Consider the following 17,646-nt stretch of genomic DNA (forward strand, 5'->3'; position numbering starts at 1 on the left):
ACACTTACGTCGGTCACTCGCCATAACCAAACATGTAAGTATGAGGGTGTAAAAATCCTCTTTTATTATGTTTTCATTCGTTTCATGACTATAACATGCTAAAACATGCATAACATGAACCAAAACATGGAATAAACGAGCCAAAACTGATTTTTGGTCTGAGGCAGAAGCCCCTTAGTTCGCCAACTAGCCCGCGCCTAAATGGGGTATTCAGACCAGAAATCAACCGTGTTTGTTCTCTTCATTTCCCTTAATCCATTTTTCATATTTGTAATCGGTTTTCACCATTTCAAGTATTTTCGAACCATTTTTATTTTATTTCACATGTTTTAACTATAAAGCATTTTTCACCCTTGGTTTCTCATACCATGACGGTTTAATCCGTGTTTCGGTGATAATATTTGGTTAATGACATTTAAAAGGTATTGTAAAGCCTTTTATTTCAGTTCTTTACATTTTCAAACAAACATATTAGTCACCAACACAAAGTCATCCTTGGTTCTACTTACCATGCCGGATTTTAACCTGGGAACGATGACGAATATCGACTAATAACATTCAAATGGACTTAAAACAATTAGTCCATAATCATTTTCAAAACTATTCATGTCAAGTTTGTCAAATCGAACCCGACACCGAATATTATCAAAATAATGATGATTATTTGAGTCTAGTTCTTCAAATCAACAAATGCGGTCTAAACGACCCCTTCAAATCAAACCGAGTTCAAATACCCATTTTCAACACGTTTTATAACGTTTTCTAAAAGGTCAGAACACGGCACATAAACCGTGGGCTAACCCGCGCCTAAACAGGCTCTCTATTTCTCATTTTCAAAACCAGAGGGAGGCCCCTTACACCGCCGGCTGGCTCGCGCCTCATATAGCTGTCTGGTACAGGGCCTGTTCCCTTCCTGCATTAGTCTAGGATGATCCCGACTCAGGTTAGTCCGGATATAGGACGGATCAGATGCCTATTTGATTATCCAAAACCATATTTGCAAAATGCCTTACTAAGACAAATGTATCATGTTATGCACCCTAAACCTAATACGGTAAATGGATGTTTAATTTCCGTCTTGAATGCAAATCAACCATTAATCCAACTCGACATCTTATACTTGATACTTGGATTAAATCAACCGATTTAGAAAGCTCTCACATGTTAGGTTTAAATTATTGGATGCGCATTCATGCATTTAAACCGTTTTATCAACTTTTGCATTCAACTAACCAAGATCGATCAGTAGAGGCCGCTAAACGCGGGCGGGATTGGGTGTCTGATTAAAGGGCATCCCAATACGTACCTTCACCTCTTTCTCAGAAACTTTGGATAGTGGACGACCTTATCCAGGGCGTACGAGAGTCATTCTAGAGATAAGATGCTAAAGAGGGACGATTTCCTTATCTTTAGTACCTATGTCAAACGCTGCTTTGTGCTTCGATTTGACCGAGGTATAAAGCGGAATTCGAACGGGTTCCAGGCATCCCACAAATGCTTGGTGGCGACTCCGAACATCTCTAATCATTTCGAGACCCTAACCGAGACGAAACCGACCGATCTAAAACGATCCGGTCGAAAGCATCTTTACGCTGCCGAGCGTGGCTTTCAAAAAGATCGCTGCCATTGTCCACAGATCGAGGTGGGCATACGCAGGTGGGCCGTGTCCACAACGGGGCGTCGCTAAGGCCTAATATCTTACTCAAAACATCAAAGGTGATGCGTCTATTCACATTTGCAAGACGAAACTCGATGTATTCTCTAGTCTCCACCTTAGTAACTTTCAATGAACTTATGAATTCCAAGGTGGGGGTGAGGTATGTCAATTCTCTCATGGTAAACAATTTACCCAATCCCATGGCCTCAAAGAAGGCTTTGGTTTGCTCAAGAACACCCAACTTTGTCAAGGCATTTTCACAAATAAATTTTGTAGGCATAATGGTCTTCTTAGCAAAATGGACAAATTTATCCCTATGAGAATCAGAAGTGAAAATTACCTCCGGATAGTCGGATAATTGAGCAATAACCAGAGTTGTTGATGTTGTTGCTTCCATAGGGGGATCTTGTTGTTGAATTTCCAAATTTGCATTAGAAACTACCAAAGCCTTTGAAGCTTTCTTTGCTTGAAGAAGTTGTTGCCTTTTTGAAAGTGCCTTTGCTTTGAGTGCCTTTATTGCTCCTTTAGTTCTTGCCATTGTTGATTACACCAAAGAAAGATTGAAATATCCAATTTCTAGCTATGTTCAAATCGACTTAAGATGAAAGGATGTTGCTTTGTATATTAAAAATCGATTCAAAAGTTGAAGATTTTGGTGTTTGAATCAATTGATTTTGTAAAAGGAGTGATTAATTTTTGTTGTGAGGAAGTTTTGATTTGTTTTTGTTGAATTTGGTTGAGGAAATCTTGTTTTTAGTAATGGAGAGGATGAGGGTTTTGGGGTTTATGGGTAGTGTTTGAATGTTGAAAGAATGAAATGAATGAGGGAAGGGGGTTTAAAATACCCGAAATTTTCAAAACAGCAGGGGAAGACGAGCGGCTGGGGGCACGGGACGCTCGGATTCTGCATAAATAGGCTTCAGAAAAGCTCGCCACAAGACGAGCGTCTTTCAGTGAAGACGAGCGGATTCTGCTATGTGGGACGAGCGTCTTTTCTTAAAGCCGAGCGGATTTTGTTACAGAAACTTTTCTTAAAGTGTTGCAGCAAAAAGACGAGCGGATTCTTCTTAAGACGGGCGTCCAGAATCAGACGAGCGTCTTCCCAGGTGGGACGCTCGGATTCTGTTACAGACCAAATTTTGATCTTTGCAGCTCATTAAGACGAACAGATTCCTCCTCAGACGCTAGGATTCCTGCAAGACGAGCGGATTACCCTTTAAGCCGCTTGGATTCTTCTTGGACAACACGGATTCAGGTCCATCCGTGCACTGCATAACCCGTTTCATTTCCATTCTTCAAATCTCGTGTTCTACATTGTAGGGGCACTACAAAGGCATGAATATCCTAAGAAATTGATATCCCCACACTAAGTTAAAGCACTACACATCAATAAAATCATTAGTCCCTCCCTCACTTCTCTAAAAAATGATGAATATCTTGATTAAGGCACAAAAATCCCAAAATGACAAAAATGCAATGTAAGAATTAAAATGCAAGTTAGGGAGTTAGAATATTTACAAATGGTGATTTGGAGAGGACTCCGCCAAACTCTCATCCTTAGTGAGATGTCATGGAGGCATGTTCAAGGTGTTGTTGATGTTACCCAACACCTTGAAGAAGTAGTCGAAAGCTTGTCCATTATCATGGTAAAGATCATCAATAGATCTTTGCACTTGTTGTCCTTCATGATGGTCTTGATTGATAGCGTTGCCAATATAGGGATTGAAAATCCCTTCAAACTCATCATCCCAAAGACCGCAAACTTCGTCTACTTGATCATTAAAAATCTCTTGAGTTGATAGAGACAACTTTCCTCCTTTCTTGATTTGGCCAATGAGGCCATCCTTTTCACTTGTCATGGGTGAGCTTTTCAAGCTCTCTTTGTTGATATTCTCTTGCTCTTTTGATGGAGCATCATCAACTTTCTTTTTCCATTCGAATTCCGACTTCTTCCTATCATCCTTCCGGCTATAGTGATCAACCATAAAACATGGTTCATGCAAACGGGGAGCTCTCATGGTCTTATCAAGATTGAAAGTTATCCTCTCGTCTCCTACTTCTAGAGTAAGCTCTCCATGCTTCACATCTATCACCGCACCCGCGGTGTGCAAGAAAGGTCTACCTAGAATGATTGGAATATTGGAGTCTTCTTCCATGTCAACAATGACAAAGTCCACGGGGATGAAAAATTTCCCAACTCTTACGGGAACATCTTCCCATATCCCTAATGGTGTCTTCGTCGATCTATTGGCCATTTGGAGTGTGATGTTGGTACATTTAAGCTCTCCCATCCCTAACCTTTTACTCACCGAATATGGCATAACACTCACACTAGCCCCTAGATCACACAAAGCCGTGTTGATCGTGGTGTCGCCAATGGTACACGGTATTGAGAAGGTTCCCGGATCTTTAAGTTTCGGAGGTGAACTCCCTTGAAGGATTGCACTACTCACCTTAGTGAAGGCGATAGTCTCAAGCTTCCGGATTGACTTCTTTTTCGTAAGGATGTCCTTCATGTACTTCGCATAGGTCGGCACGTGATTGATTAATTCCGTAAAAGGAATAGAGACTTCCAAATTCTTCACAATTTCCATAAATTTTCCAAGTTGGTCATCAAATTTGGGCTTAGCTTGATGACTTGGAAAAGGAAGTCTAATCACAATGGGTTCCTTCTCCTTGGCCTTGTCTTCACTTTTCTTTGAAACTTTTTCTTTTGTTGGTTCTCCTTCCTTGGAGTTTTGCACAACTTCTTCTTTGTCACTAGCTTCCACAACTTCATCCTCAACTTGCTTCTTCGGTCCTTCATATCTCGTACCACTCCTCAAGTGAATGACACTAACCGTTTCATGTCTTGGGGGATTACTTTGAGGTGGTAATTGCCCCTTTTGTCTTTGAGAACTTGAAGATGCTAGTTGAGTCAATTGGGTTTCGAACATTTTGGTGTGGGCTAGGATGTTGTTGATGGTGATGTCCTTTGCTTGACTATCCTTTTGCATTTGAGAGAAAAACTCTTGTTGATTCTTTTGCATTTGGAGGACCGCTTTTTGAACATCAAAACCTTGGTCATTTTGTTGATTGTATGGAGTATGGCTTTGGTAACCTTGGTTTTGGTTGAAAAAAGGTCTTTGATTTTGGTTTCTCATGGGAGGTGGGGTGTATGTTGGTTGAGGGTTTTGGATATTTTGGCTTTTGTATGAGATATTTGGGTGGAATTTGGTGTTTTCATTGTAATAATTAGAATAAGGGGTACCACTCTTGTATGGTTGAAAAGCATTCACTTATTCATTTGTTCCCCTACATTCACTTTGGTCATGTCCCAAAGTTCCACAATTCTCACATATCCCACTTGGGATTGATGAAGATGCCGTCATGGCATTAACATGTTGCTTTGGTGATTTTGAGGCTTCTTCAAGTCTAGCCATAGCTTTTTCGAACTTCAAGTTGATGGTATCAATGTGAGCACTATGTTGAGCACCCAATTGAGTAATAGAGTTCACTTTATGCTTACCTCCTCTAGTAGCCTTGCGAGGTCTACTATATTGTGAATTATGGACCGCCATTTCCTCAATCTTGTTCCAAGTTTGATTATCGTCAACTTCGGTGAACATACCATTTGATCCCATGTTGAGAATGTTTCTTGAGTCTTCATAAAGACCATTCCAAAATTGTTGAACCAAGAACCACTCGCTAAGTCCATGATGAGGACATGAGCGTCAAATTCCCTTGAACCTCTCCCAAGCTTCATACAAAGATTCTTCATCTCTTTGCTTAAAACCCGTAATTTGAGCTCTTAGCATGTTGGTCTTTTCCGGTGGGTAGAACTTTTTGTAGAAAGCTAGAGCCAACTTCTTCCAAGAGTCAATTCCGAGAGTAGCCTTATCAAGGCTCTTCAATCATTGTTTTGCGGTGCCAATTAGAGAAAAAGGGAATAAGACCCATCGAATTTGGTCTTGAGTTACACCGGTTTGTGAAATCGCATCACAATAGTCACAAAAAGTCTCCATGTGAGAATGAGGGTCTTCACTAGGCATCCCCCCAAATTAGCTTCTTTCGACTAATTGGATAAATGCGGATTTAGCAATAAAATTTCCGGTTAACTGTTGTGGTGTAGGAGTACCATTGGGTAGGTTCTCCTCGGTTGGTACGGAATGTGATGAAAATTTAGGCATTGTGGGTTGATTTTGTGGTTGATTTTATGTTAGGTTCTCCTCACCTTCTCTTGCAAAAGGGTTGACGAACTCAATAGTGTTTGGTTGAATATCTACAACCTCACCAATATCTCTCAAAATACCTCTAGCAAGTGTTCTATTGTTTGTCAAAGTTCTTTCAATTTCGTGATCAATGGGTAACAAGTTACCTTGTGATCTTCTAGACATGCAAAATATCAAACAACTTGAAAATAATTAGAACAAACCTTGAGGAGTTTTACTTCCCCAAGGCAAAGAAAGACACAGCTAATAACAATCTAAGAAAATCTAAATCAAGTTAACATCGTCCCCGGCAACGACGACATTTTTGGTCGGACTCACTTGGAGCTTAATTTCGGTTACTTGTCATTAGGAGCACCTAGACCAAAACAATATTTATATCTCCACAAACAACTCTACTATTAGTAAAGAGTTAAGTAAAGGTCGGATCCCAAGGGACGGGTATTGAAGTAAGATTTTCAATTGTAAGTAGCGGTGTCTAGAGGTGTCACAATTTGGGGTTTGAAGTAGAAGATCACTAAACTAAATAGCAATAAAAGTAAACAAGCAAGATGATTAAAAAGGGATGTAAACAATTGATAAAAGGCACTAGGGTGTCATGGGGTCATAGGGGATTCATGGGAATTGATCATACAAACATATTCTCAAATTATAAGCAAGCAATTATTGTTGTGATGGATCGAGTTGGTTTATATCTTACAATCCTAGGAAGGTTTGGGTCCCGGAGCCGAATCGATTAGATTGTACAACACCTACAAGTCGACTTAATCCTCCCTACTCAACTATATGCATGGTCTAATGAGACTCAAGTTGGTTTATGTCTTACAAATCTCATTGAAAAGGTAAGTGATGGGTAAAAAATGCAAGGATTCATAGGCTCGCATTTCATCAAACATAACATGTGCATAAGTTGAGATCATTACAAGCAAGCAAATAAAGTATGAAAACATATTAAATTAAGCATGAATCATTCCCCATGTTGATTTTCCCTAATTACCCATTAACCCTAGTTAAGAAAACTACTCACTCATTATCAAGTTTAGCATGTTAACAAGGTTGTCAATCACATTAACAAAGCAAGACATGATGAATAAATGAAGATGATTAACAATAATTAAAAAGGGATTAAGAGAATTATACCTACTAATGATTCCAACAATAAAGAAAAGAATAATAGAAGTACTTGATGATTGATTGGAAGGTTGTCAATCTCTCAATAATAACCCAAATAATCTTCAATTACCCAAAATAAAAGATGAACAAAAGAGAGATTAAGGAAATGAGATTTGTATTAAGACTTGATTAAAAGTTGATTACAAGATTAAGAAGAGATGAGAATGATATAAACTACGCAAGAGATTGATAAGAAGAACATGATTATCTAATTAGACTAATGGGGTATTTATAGTGGGGATTAGGTACACAAATTAGGGTTTAATAAGGGCTTAAATGACGATTAAGTCATTGAGGAATCGCTCCTCTCAAAATAGATGTCGGTCTCCTTTTTGCCGGTCTTTCCGAAATATGCGCATCCTTCATAGAACAAGAATAAAACGGAAGTTGCTATAACACAATCCGAGCGTCCAAGGCAACGGGACGAGCGGATTGCCTAGCTGCTGGACGAGCGGATTCCTTGGCTGGATGCTCGGATTCTGGCCGTCTTGGACGAGCGTCCCGAGGGTCAAGCCGCTCGGATTCTGGGTCAGTTTCCTTCTTTTCTTCCTCCTTCTTCCAACAATCCTCGGGGATCTTGTCGGAGATGCAAGGATCTTTCCTCATCATTGTCCATCTACTATAATATGTACAAAGGCCTTCTAGTCTTGTCTTCTCTTTGATGCTTGGTCATTGAATTCAATCAATTTAGCTCTATTTTGCCATGAAAATGCAAGGTTTGCACTCATTTCCTACCAAGGGAACAAAACCTCAAAGAATATGCAAAACAAAGGACTAAAGACAATAAATGACCTAAATATGCACTAAAAAGCATGGGAACAAGGCTAATTCGGGGACTAAATATGCTCAAATAATGGTCACATCATGAGGTTCACATAACTTCCTGTATCTACTAATGCTTTTCGTATGGTGCCATTGCCAATGGATAACGTTATAGTTAGGGCATCGTCATGTTGCTCTGCGCCGCTTTCTATGTCAGTTTCATCGAAAGTTACTGATGGTAAATTGCTCTGGCTTACCCTGTATGAAGTTTCTGGATGATGCCCTTTACTCTCGGTGGCTTTCCTCTTAGCTGTGGAATATGTTAAACCTAATAGCTCCGATCCGCCTGTTATCACGTTAATAATTTTTGTGCATATGGGTGGGGCAGAAGGAAGCACCCGGTTTGCTGCTTCTCTCCTGTCCTGCTTGCCCCCACGTGATAACAGGTGGTCTAAGTTTCCCCTGCATACCTGGAACTTCACTTCCCTGCGTAGCCTGTAGCAGTCTTCTATTCTGTGCCCTATATCCTGATGCCATTCGCATCTCTTGCTGCTATCTCTGTCGTCATTGGGTCGATTCTTGGTGGGAGGCTTTGGCCATCTCACCTGATCACCTAAGCCTCTTAATGCTTTCAGCAACCCTTCCATTCCCGTGTTGAATCCGTACTCAGATAGCTTAGGAGGATGCTGGGAATCGTCTGCTTGCTGGGTTTTTTCTGCTACTCTGCTGATATTGGGTCTGCTGTATGGCTTAGATCGTTCGTCTTTATTTTCTGTTGAGATTTTCCTGCTAGATTTGTCGAAGTTTGTTATTCCATTTCTAGCTTGTATGTCTTCTTCTAACCTTAATGCCGCTGTGGCTCTCTGCTGGACTTCTTCGAATCTTTCACAAGGGTGCATTGTTAATTCTTTGTAGAGGTCAGATTCCTTATCCAGGCCCTGCCTGAAGGCGTTGATGGCCGTGGACGTGTCGCAACCTCGTATTGAGACTTTTTCTGCATTGAATCTAGTGACGTAATCTTTGATTGATTTACCTATTTCCTGAACGATCCTATACAGATTGCTTGGCTACTTCGGTGTTCTCCGGCTGCTAGATAACTGTTGAGTGAAGGCGTTGACCAAATCCGCGAATGAGGATATGGTTCCGTTGGGCAAGCCGACGAACCGTTGTAGTGCTGCTCCGGTTAGGATTGAACCAAATCCTTTACACATACATGCTTCCTTCGAGGCTCCTGTGGCCGTGGTAACCATCATCTTCTGCTTAAATTGGCTAATGTGATCGCAGGTGTTAGGCCCAGTTTAGCCTGGCCTGACTCTAACCTGGCCTGACCTTACTAAGCTGATTAAGGCAACCAGAGACCAGACAAATCTAAACACTATTTGGCTGTTGAAGAATATTATAGCAAGCAGGCTACTAAATCCTGGAAGAGAAGCCTGATGGTAAGTGCAGAATAGCCTGGCAGGGCATTAAAACAGGCTGGATTAAGAAGATAAACAACAAAAGCAGTTGTTGGGAATGAATAATCGTGTCCTATTCTCAAGGAAGACCAAGTCCAATTATAAGACTATATCATCCATGAATCAAGACGGGTAAAGGAGAAAAAGCTGAAGATTGGTTAAGAGTAGAATAAGTCAAGCGGATTAATAGGGAGCATGCCCTATTAATCCTAAGAACACTCCTACAATTGGGAAAGAGGTTGAGATCATTGTAACGTTAATATTTAGAGAACTATAAATAGCATTTGTAAATAGATAATCATTAATCAATTACTCCTTAGTTATTCCACATTTTACCTCTCATTACTTCTCAAATATTCGATCGTATACACTAATTTGTACTCAACTTATCCATATAATATAAGAAATATTCTCTATACTTAGTCTTTTCTTATTATTTACTCGTTAATCTTTTTCCAAACATATAGAACTAGATACCCAAATTACTCTCTAATCAGGCCGGATCCATTCAGGAAAATCCTGCTAAAACAGCAGGGGTTTGTGGTTCCATCGAAGAGAATTATTGTTGGGACGTTGAATCCCTTTGGTAGGGCCACTGCGGCTATATCATTAGTGAAAGGCGAGTCAGCGTAGCTTTCTGGTGCAGCCATCTCCATAGGTAGCGGCATTCCTGGGACCCTCCAGAGGAGGCTTCGTAGTTCCTGGTACTGATGTTCTATATATGCCTCTCTCCCGGTGGGTCGCAAATGCTCCGGTGACTGGCGCTCTGCCATTCGTATGAGGTTCTATTGTTCTGAGACTACCGGTTGGTGCATTTTTGATGCTGCTGCAGCCGGGCCACTTTCTCAGGTATACTCAGTTTGGTTTGTAACTGGAACTCTGGTCACCGGGATCACAGCTGCCGTTCTGCTCTGCTGGCGTCCTTCTGCATCCGACGTGGGTGTCGGATCTTGGCGTACTGGCTCATCGTCCAGTGTCAATTCTCCTAGTCCTGTTGGGACCAGGCCTCCTCTTGGCTGTGGTGTTGTGTCCATATCCAACCTAAGTGCTACATCGCGTGGCAGCACTCGCGTCTGCCTCTGATCCCTATTTTCTTTTGGTGGTCCCCTGGATCTATCTTCATGCATCCAAGGGGCTGAATTAGCGGCATGGCTTCTTAATTCGTTGATCTGTGCTCGGAGAAATTGTTATCCTCTTCCATCTGGGATCTCATGCTCCTGTTCTCGTTTTGGATTGCTCGGATTATCTTTGCAAGGTGTCCAATCCACTTATCATGATGCTGGTGGGGCTCGGAGGAACGTGAGTTTGTTGTCTGGAGTGTGCCCCTTTCTCAGGTTGTGGGATTCCTTGTCGTCCCTGGACTGCTCTTGAGTCTTTAGCCTGGGTTCTCTCCGACGACGGGTTTGCCGCTGCCTGGGAGCTTTGACTCTGCTTGATGGCTGCTATCTGGACGGCACTGGTGGGGCTGAACCGGGTTCGTGCGTGATGCTGCTGCTGAGGGAGATGGTGCCCGTGTTGCTGCCGAGGGAGATGGTGCCCGTGTTGCTGGGGCACCGCTGGTGTTGCCTGAGTTGGTTTCTTGGTGTACGTACATGTTGTGTTTGTTGTGTAGACTGGCTAACGAAGACGACCACTATGCCCTACGGTGGGCGCCAAACTGTTTTGGTAAAATTTCTACCAATTTGGGTTAAAGTGGTCTTAATATTAGGTCTGTATTACGATTTGTTTGTTTGTTGTATGATAATTTGAATGCGCAACGGAAATAAATAACACAAGCGATTTTGGTGACGCGGAAAACCCAATTTGGGAAACAACCGCGGGGGAAGACGGAATCCCACCAAGATTTTCACTATAATTCGAGAGAAAATACAGTTCGTGCGTTATGTTATGGATGCTAGGGTATAATTCTCGTATTATTTGATGATCTTCCTGCTCGGCATTGAGGCCCCTTATATAGTGAAGCTTGCTCAGCAAGGGTTCCTTGCTTTTCTTCCAAGTTATTCCTAATTTGACACGGAATAGGACTTTCATCCGCTGGGTATGGTAAGTGATAGAGTTTCCATATACTTCTTCCATACGGATCCAAAGCCCACGCCTTGCATTGCACACTGATGCTGCCACCCTAGCTCCCTGATGCCCTGCGTCTCACACTGCTTCCAGACCCGCTGCCCTGGATCAGCCCATATCCAGATTTTGGGCCTAACAATTTCATTGAGTTTGGTTGAAACCCTAATTGGGTATTTTGGTGGTTTTTGGAGTATTGTGATTGTTAGATGGTAACTGTATGATTGTGTATTTGATAGGAGGTGATTTCATAGAGGAATATTTCTGATTAGCTGGTTGTGACGTTCATGGTGTTTGCCTTTCCAGGTAGGGTTTCCCTACTCGGTTATTGATTACATGGTTTTGATGGTGGATTGTTGTGGTTGTTTACTATTGTTGATCTTTATCGTATTAGTAATTGTTGTTGTATACTTTGGTTGGTTGTGTTTGTCTGTGGTTTGCGAGGCGTGTCCTCGGCTGAGTAGAGTCACTTGCGGGAGTGGCTTCACGCCCTTGATTCACTCTCTTTGGAACCCGCCACACGAGGGGATGTGCACATTAAAGAACTTGGGTTTTTGCTCGGAATAGATGAGCGGGGATTTGGTGGGTACGGCTGCGGTCCCCCACTGGCGGCGTGGAATATCTGTTCCGATGGGTATTCCGGGAGGACTACACACTTTAGTGTGTAGTCAGGTGTGTGGAGATGTGACGGAGTTGGGTGATCTGTGTATTGTTATATTGCTTACCTTATATTTTGTAATCAGTAACTGACCCCGATAATTGTTTAAAAAACAGTGGTGCTCCATTCCGGGATGGTGAGCAGTTATTGAGCAGGTATGAGATGGATGGCTGGGATAGAGTCACCACGTGTCACTAGAGTCTTCCGCTGTGTCATTAACTTTTTTCTTTTTCAATTGTTTTGATAATTTGGAATAAATGTATTTCATTTAACGGTTTTGGAATTTTGGTTATGTAATCGGTTAAATTTATTTATTTCTTTATGGTCAATTTGATATACGTTGCCTCGGGTAACCGAGATGGTAGCACTTCCATGCATTAGGTGGTCTTGGTAAGACACCTTGGTGTAAGGGTGTGTTGCAAATTAAGGGGTATAATTTTCCATTGACAAAAAAAAAATGGTACTTCAACTATCTGATGATATACATATATATATATATATATATACACACACACACACACACACACACACACACACACACACACACTTTATCAAATTAGGCGGTAACCACTTAAAAATTTGGGTGTAACATTTTTGGTAGATACACTTTTAGTCATACGAGCCTATCCCATGTGCTAACTATAACCTGAAATGCAATCTCAACAACGAAGATATGAATAATCACAAACGAAAATATATATTTTATCTTATTTTGAAATCCAAAGATGACATTGTTATGTATAATCACAAACGAAATATTTATTAATTAAGAAATCTATATTCTTATGGTTGCTTCTTTTAAGAGGACAATATATATATATATATATATATATATATATATATATATATATATATATATATATATATATATATATATATATATATATATATATAGTCGGGATCCGGTGAGAACTACTAAATATTTGAGGATTGAGTAACGAATGAAATATCACACGTTATTCTAAAGAGTATCACTCGCGAATAAAGTAAAAAAAACACTCAAACTTCTCCAAAAAACACAACGTCTGACATTTTAGTTTACTCCACACTCCTCTCTCTAGAAATGAATCAAAATCAAGGAATCGCGATCAATCATCAATACAATCGCGATCAATCATCTAACAATGAATCAAAAACAACGACATTAGTGAATCAATCAAAACTACGAAGGAATCGCGATCAATCATCAATACAATTGCGTTTTGAGCATAATTCAGGTAACATTTTTTGTCATAGTTCTCTCGAATTTAGGAATATTTTAGTGAAATAATTGTTTAAATCGAGTAATTATGCAACTACAGTCATCAATTACTATCATCACTTGCAATTGCTTATTTAGATATGAAGATTATTGCTAAACTTTATTAATCTTCATTTATTTTCATATAATTGAAAATTAGGGTTTCGTATTGTTTCAATCTCGTATATTAGGTTTATAACTGTTCGATTGTGAAATTTAGGGGTCGACATTGTTCAGTTTTTAAAATTAGTGTTTCGTATTGTTTCAATCTCGTAAATTAGGTTTTTAATTGTTCGATAGTGAAATTTAGGGTTCAAAGTTGTTCGATTTTGAAAAATAGGGGTTCGTATTGTTTCAATCTCGTAAATTAGGTTTTTAATTTTTCGATAGTGAAATTTAGGGTTCAAAATTGTTCGAATGAGTAATTGTTCGATAGTGAAATTTAATTGTTCGATAGTGAAAATACAGTTGAGGAATGATTAATGAAAATGATAGTTTTGAATGAGGAGAATGAGTAATTGTCGATAAGTTGATTGTTTACGAAAACCGTGTGATACTTTTATTTGTACGATGTGATATTTTATGTGAAGATTAGTGATACTCAATCTTCATCGTCTTCATTAATGCCGATTTCACTGCTCATCGTTTGTTGTCAATTGTTGTATATTAGCTAATTGTGCTTCAATAAGCATCACAAGTTCTTCTATGAATGATGTATTGATATGATGCAGGAAAATAAATTTTTGAAATTTCTTAGTTTTATGTGGAATCCTTTGTCTTGGGCTATGGAAGCAGTGGCTTTGATAATGTTGTTAGCAGCATTAGAACCTGATAGAGTCTTATCACTGGCCTTAATTAACACAGGTGGAAGCGGATATGATATCTTCCTATGATTATCCTTTACAACAGAATGAAGGGCGGGTAACGTTGTTACTTTCGATTTCAGGTATGTCCATTAATTGTCTCTGCCTTGGTGCGCATCTTCTTGGCCAAGTCCCGCGAACAAAGGACTGGTGTGGACTTGCATACACATTTCATCAGTTACCAACCTGTCTTTTCTCTCGTAATGCTTTGCAATGCGTTTTGATTGGACGACATTTAATTAAAATGTTGTGGCAACAGGGCTATCTTGATGAGCGCGTTGAGCGAGAGAACCAGACGATCAATTTTGTATCGTAAGAACTCCAAAAGGCACATACCTCTTTATTTATTATATTCGATGTTTTGAAGTCGGTTTTATTTTTGTGTCATTCTAATATTAGAACTCAGAAATGGCTGGTTACTCGATTGATCTAACCGCTTAGGGCCTTACGGATTCCCTTCTCTGCTTATTGTTTACTTCTAACTGCAATGTGGAACTGAAGTGTTACTATTGTAGGAATATGTGACGAGTATTGCAGAAAATGGAGTGCAACCTGATCATGCTTTTCTAGGCCAATTTGGAGCATGTTGGAGATACAGGATAACCTAAACAGAATATGAACAGATTCGATCCGACAGGTTCCACGTATTTGTCATTCACAGGAGGTATGTTTTATACACTAAATAGGGGTTAAAAGGGTCGGGCTATGCCGCCAGTCAGTGTGCCATTTAATGTGCCATACTCAGATTTTGTCAAAAATCACAATAAGACTTAGCTTGCACCATGATGTGTTGTCGCTTGTGTTAGCCGAGAAATTGGTTTCCTGTGCTGTGACACAGCACTGGTCCAAGGCCTTAGTTTCACCTGTAATAGTGAATTCTACAACACTCATTCAAGATATTAATGGTAGTTACTAATACCCTGTCGATGTACGTTGCTATATATGCAGCCAAGACATTATAGGTCTGATAATCCTTCCCAAGAGAAGAGTAGAGAAGCGTTGTACCTTTACCTAGTTCTCAGAAATTGGATTGGATAACACTTGGTATTTTGACTCTAGACTACTCAGTTTTCGAATTTTTAATGTTTTGGTTTTAAGGTTTATAAAGTTTTATGCCACCTCTTCAAAAAACATTTATATGCGATGATCTTATATACCGTATGTCATAGCATGAAATTTTTTGTATGGACTTGTGGTATTTTTTTCGCTTATCAATATCAGAAAACCTCAGGCAGATTTGTTACTTGTATTTTATTTTTGTGATACTGAGAAACAATATCATACGTTATTAGAAACATTATCACACCTTATACAAAATAATATCACTATTTCACAAGTGCTTTAAACGACTCTCCAATTTTGTAATACTGTGAAACAATATCAGAACCATTAAAATAAAATACCACAAGTCCTTAGAAACAATATCACAGTTTTGTTATTAACGTGTTAAACTTACTACTAACATTATGTTTTTGTTCTTTGTTTTCTTTTCTTGCAGATTTATTCACGTGCGGATGTTGATTAAGAGCTTGTGTGCATGCTGAGGAAGTCCATATTACATCATCAACTTAGCAAAATCGTCTTTTTTTACTCATTATACGCACATATACAAATTCTTTTATGCTTAGATGTAATTCCAAATGGCAACAATTTTGTATTCTTTCTCCATTTTTGGTTAACAATATCATAAAATTTCAGAATAAATAATATAGTGTTACCAAGATTTGCCTTTTGTATTTTACAATATCACTATTCTTCTGAAACAATATCACTATTCTTCTGAAACAATATCATCACATTACGCTTAATTATAGACAATATCACATGTTCTTATAAACAATATCACTCCGTATACAAAACAATATCACGGTTAAAAGTATTTTACAAAGAGTCTCCAATTATGTGCTCTTTGTGAAACAATATCACAACCAGGTAAATAAAATACCACGAGTCATTATGAACAATATCACATTGTATGTAAAACAATATCACACTATATACAAAACAATATTGAAGTAAAAAGTTATTTTAAATCCCTATCCACTTTTGTTATATGAGAAACAATATCACAACTATTAAAGTAAAATATCACTTGATATTTGAAACAATATCACACTTTACCAAACTTTACCAAGAAATCTGATCTTTGTGGGGTTCGAACCCACGTCTTGTGCAATAGCACATGCTCTCCCATTTGAGCTAAAAGATGACATATTAACATCGACACTAATGATGGGTTAAGAAAAAGTAACATAGTAATCTGATTATCATATCAAGTTCAAAAGATTTGCTATAGTACCGCGGTATAGCACTTAAGATTTAACTATAAACTATGGATGAATTATGTCGTCTTTCTTACCTTTTACTCTTAAGCTAAACTCATAATTTAAGCTTTTACAGCCACTTACGTTGTACTACCAAGTGCCTATGAACATTAATCTTATGTACTTCTTACTATTCAAGGGAAAAAAAGTTGAATAATACAATTACTTCTTCACTAATCACTCAAAAACACCAATACAATGACGATATGCTTACCTATGTTGCTCAAATCCGTATGGAGGTATCGATCGGGTGGGTGCGTGTCCAAGTGTTGGACTCCCCCATTTTTATTAAAAAAATATGCATATCTTGGCTTAAAGAAAGATGTTAAATGTCATGCCCTTATCAGTGTCGAGTGTTGGGAATCAGAAGTGTCGGAGTAACTTAGATTCTTACCATGTTCAATATTTATCAGGTTAACTAGAACAGTCAAAACGACATACTACATACATCAAATTGAACATACTACATACAAGCAAAAGCTAAGTTATACTCTATTAACAGTCGAAATGGATCACTCATTTTACAACGAAGGGAAAACTGAAATTGGATCGGTATTTATACTGCATTTAAGTTCAGATTTATACATCAAATTCCTAAACTAGACTCCGTAAGAGTTGCAATAGTCACTCTTGAAAACATGAACCAGGTGTGAACTAAACTACTAGACTTGTGTCTACTAGACTACTGCCTTAAGTATTCTGATTTGACTTAGAATGACTACGTCTAGTTAGCAGATAACATAAATAGTGAAACAAAGAGTAAGATACTTCACTCGGTGCCTTGCAAATAACTTACTCCCTGTCTTTGCCAGTGCTGCACTTTGTATTTCATATTGATTACTGATATTGATCAATCATTGAAGAACCGACAACCTTCACAACAACAGTAAAGAGAGCCCCAATTGAAAACAAAGAAATACTCAAACTGATAATTGCCTCCAATTTGAAGAGCTAGCTTGCACTAAAAAAATTCCCTATTTTTTTCATTTTTTTATCATTCAGCAAAACAAATGGCTTTGGAAAGAGTACATCATGGACCTCAACAAGATCCGGAAATAAAAATGTCTTCTTTTCCTTGATTAAGCAATGAATCCCCCATTGGAATCTGATTTATCATAGTAAACAACAAATTCAAATCCCTCAGTAACACTCAACAACCAACTAGCGACAGATTCAAAATAAATTAACCAAAGTATATACAAATATACAGATAATCTATGTTTTTCCACGCAAATTAAAA

At 38.9% G+C, this 17,646-nt stretch overlaps 1 non-coding gene across 1 annotated transcript; it reads left to right on the forward strand.

Moving 5' to 3' along the window:
* The first annotated feature begins 5,347 nt into the window (after positions 1-5,347).
* On the forward strand, positions 5,348-5,454 carry LOC141625013 (small nucleolar RNA R71). Its single transcript, XR_012534817.1, has one exon. It is a non-coding gene; the product is annotated as a small nucleolar RNA R71 (small nucleolar RNA).
* Positions 5,455-17,646: the final 12,192 nt, after the last annotated feature.

The sequence above is a fragment of the Silene latifolia genome, chromosome 1 (genome assembly GCF_048544455.1).
Source record: "Silene latifolia isolate original U9 population chromosome 1, ASM4854445v1, whole genome shotgun sequence".
NCBI classification, from domain to species: Eukaryota; Viridiplantae; Streptophyta; class Magnoliopsida; order Caryophyllales; family Caryophyllaceae; genus Silene; species Silene latifolia.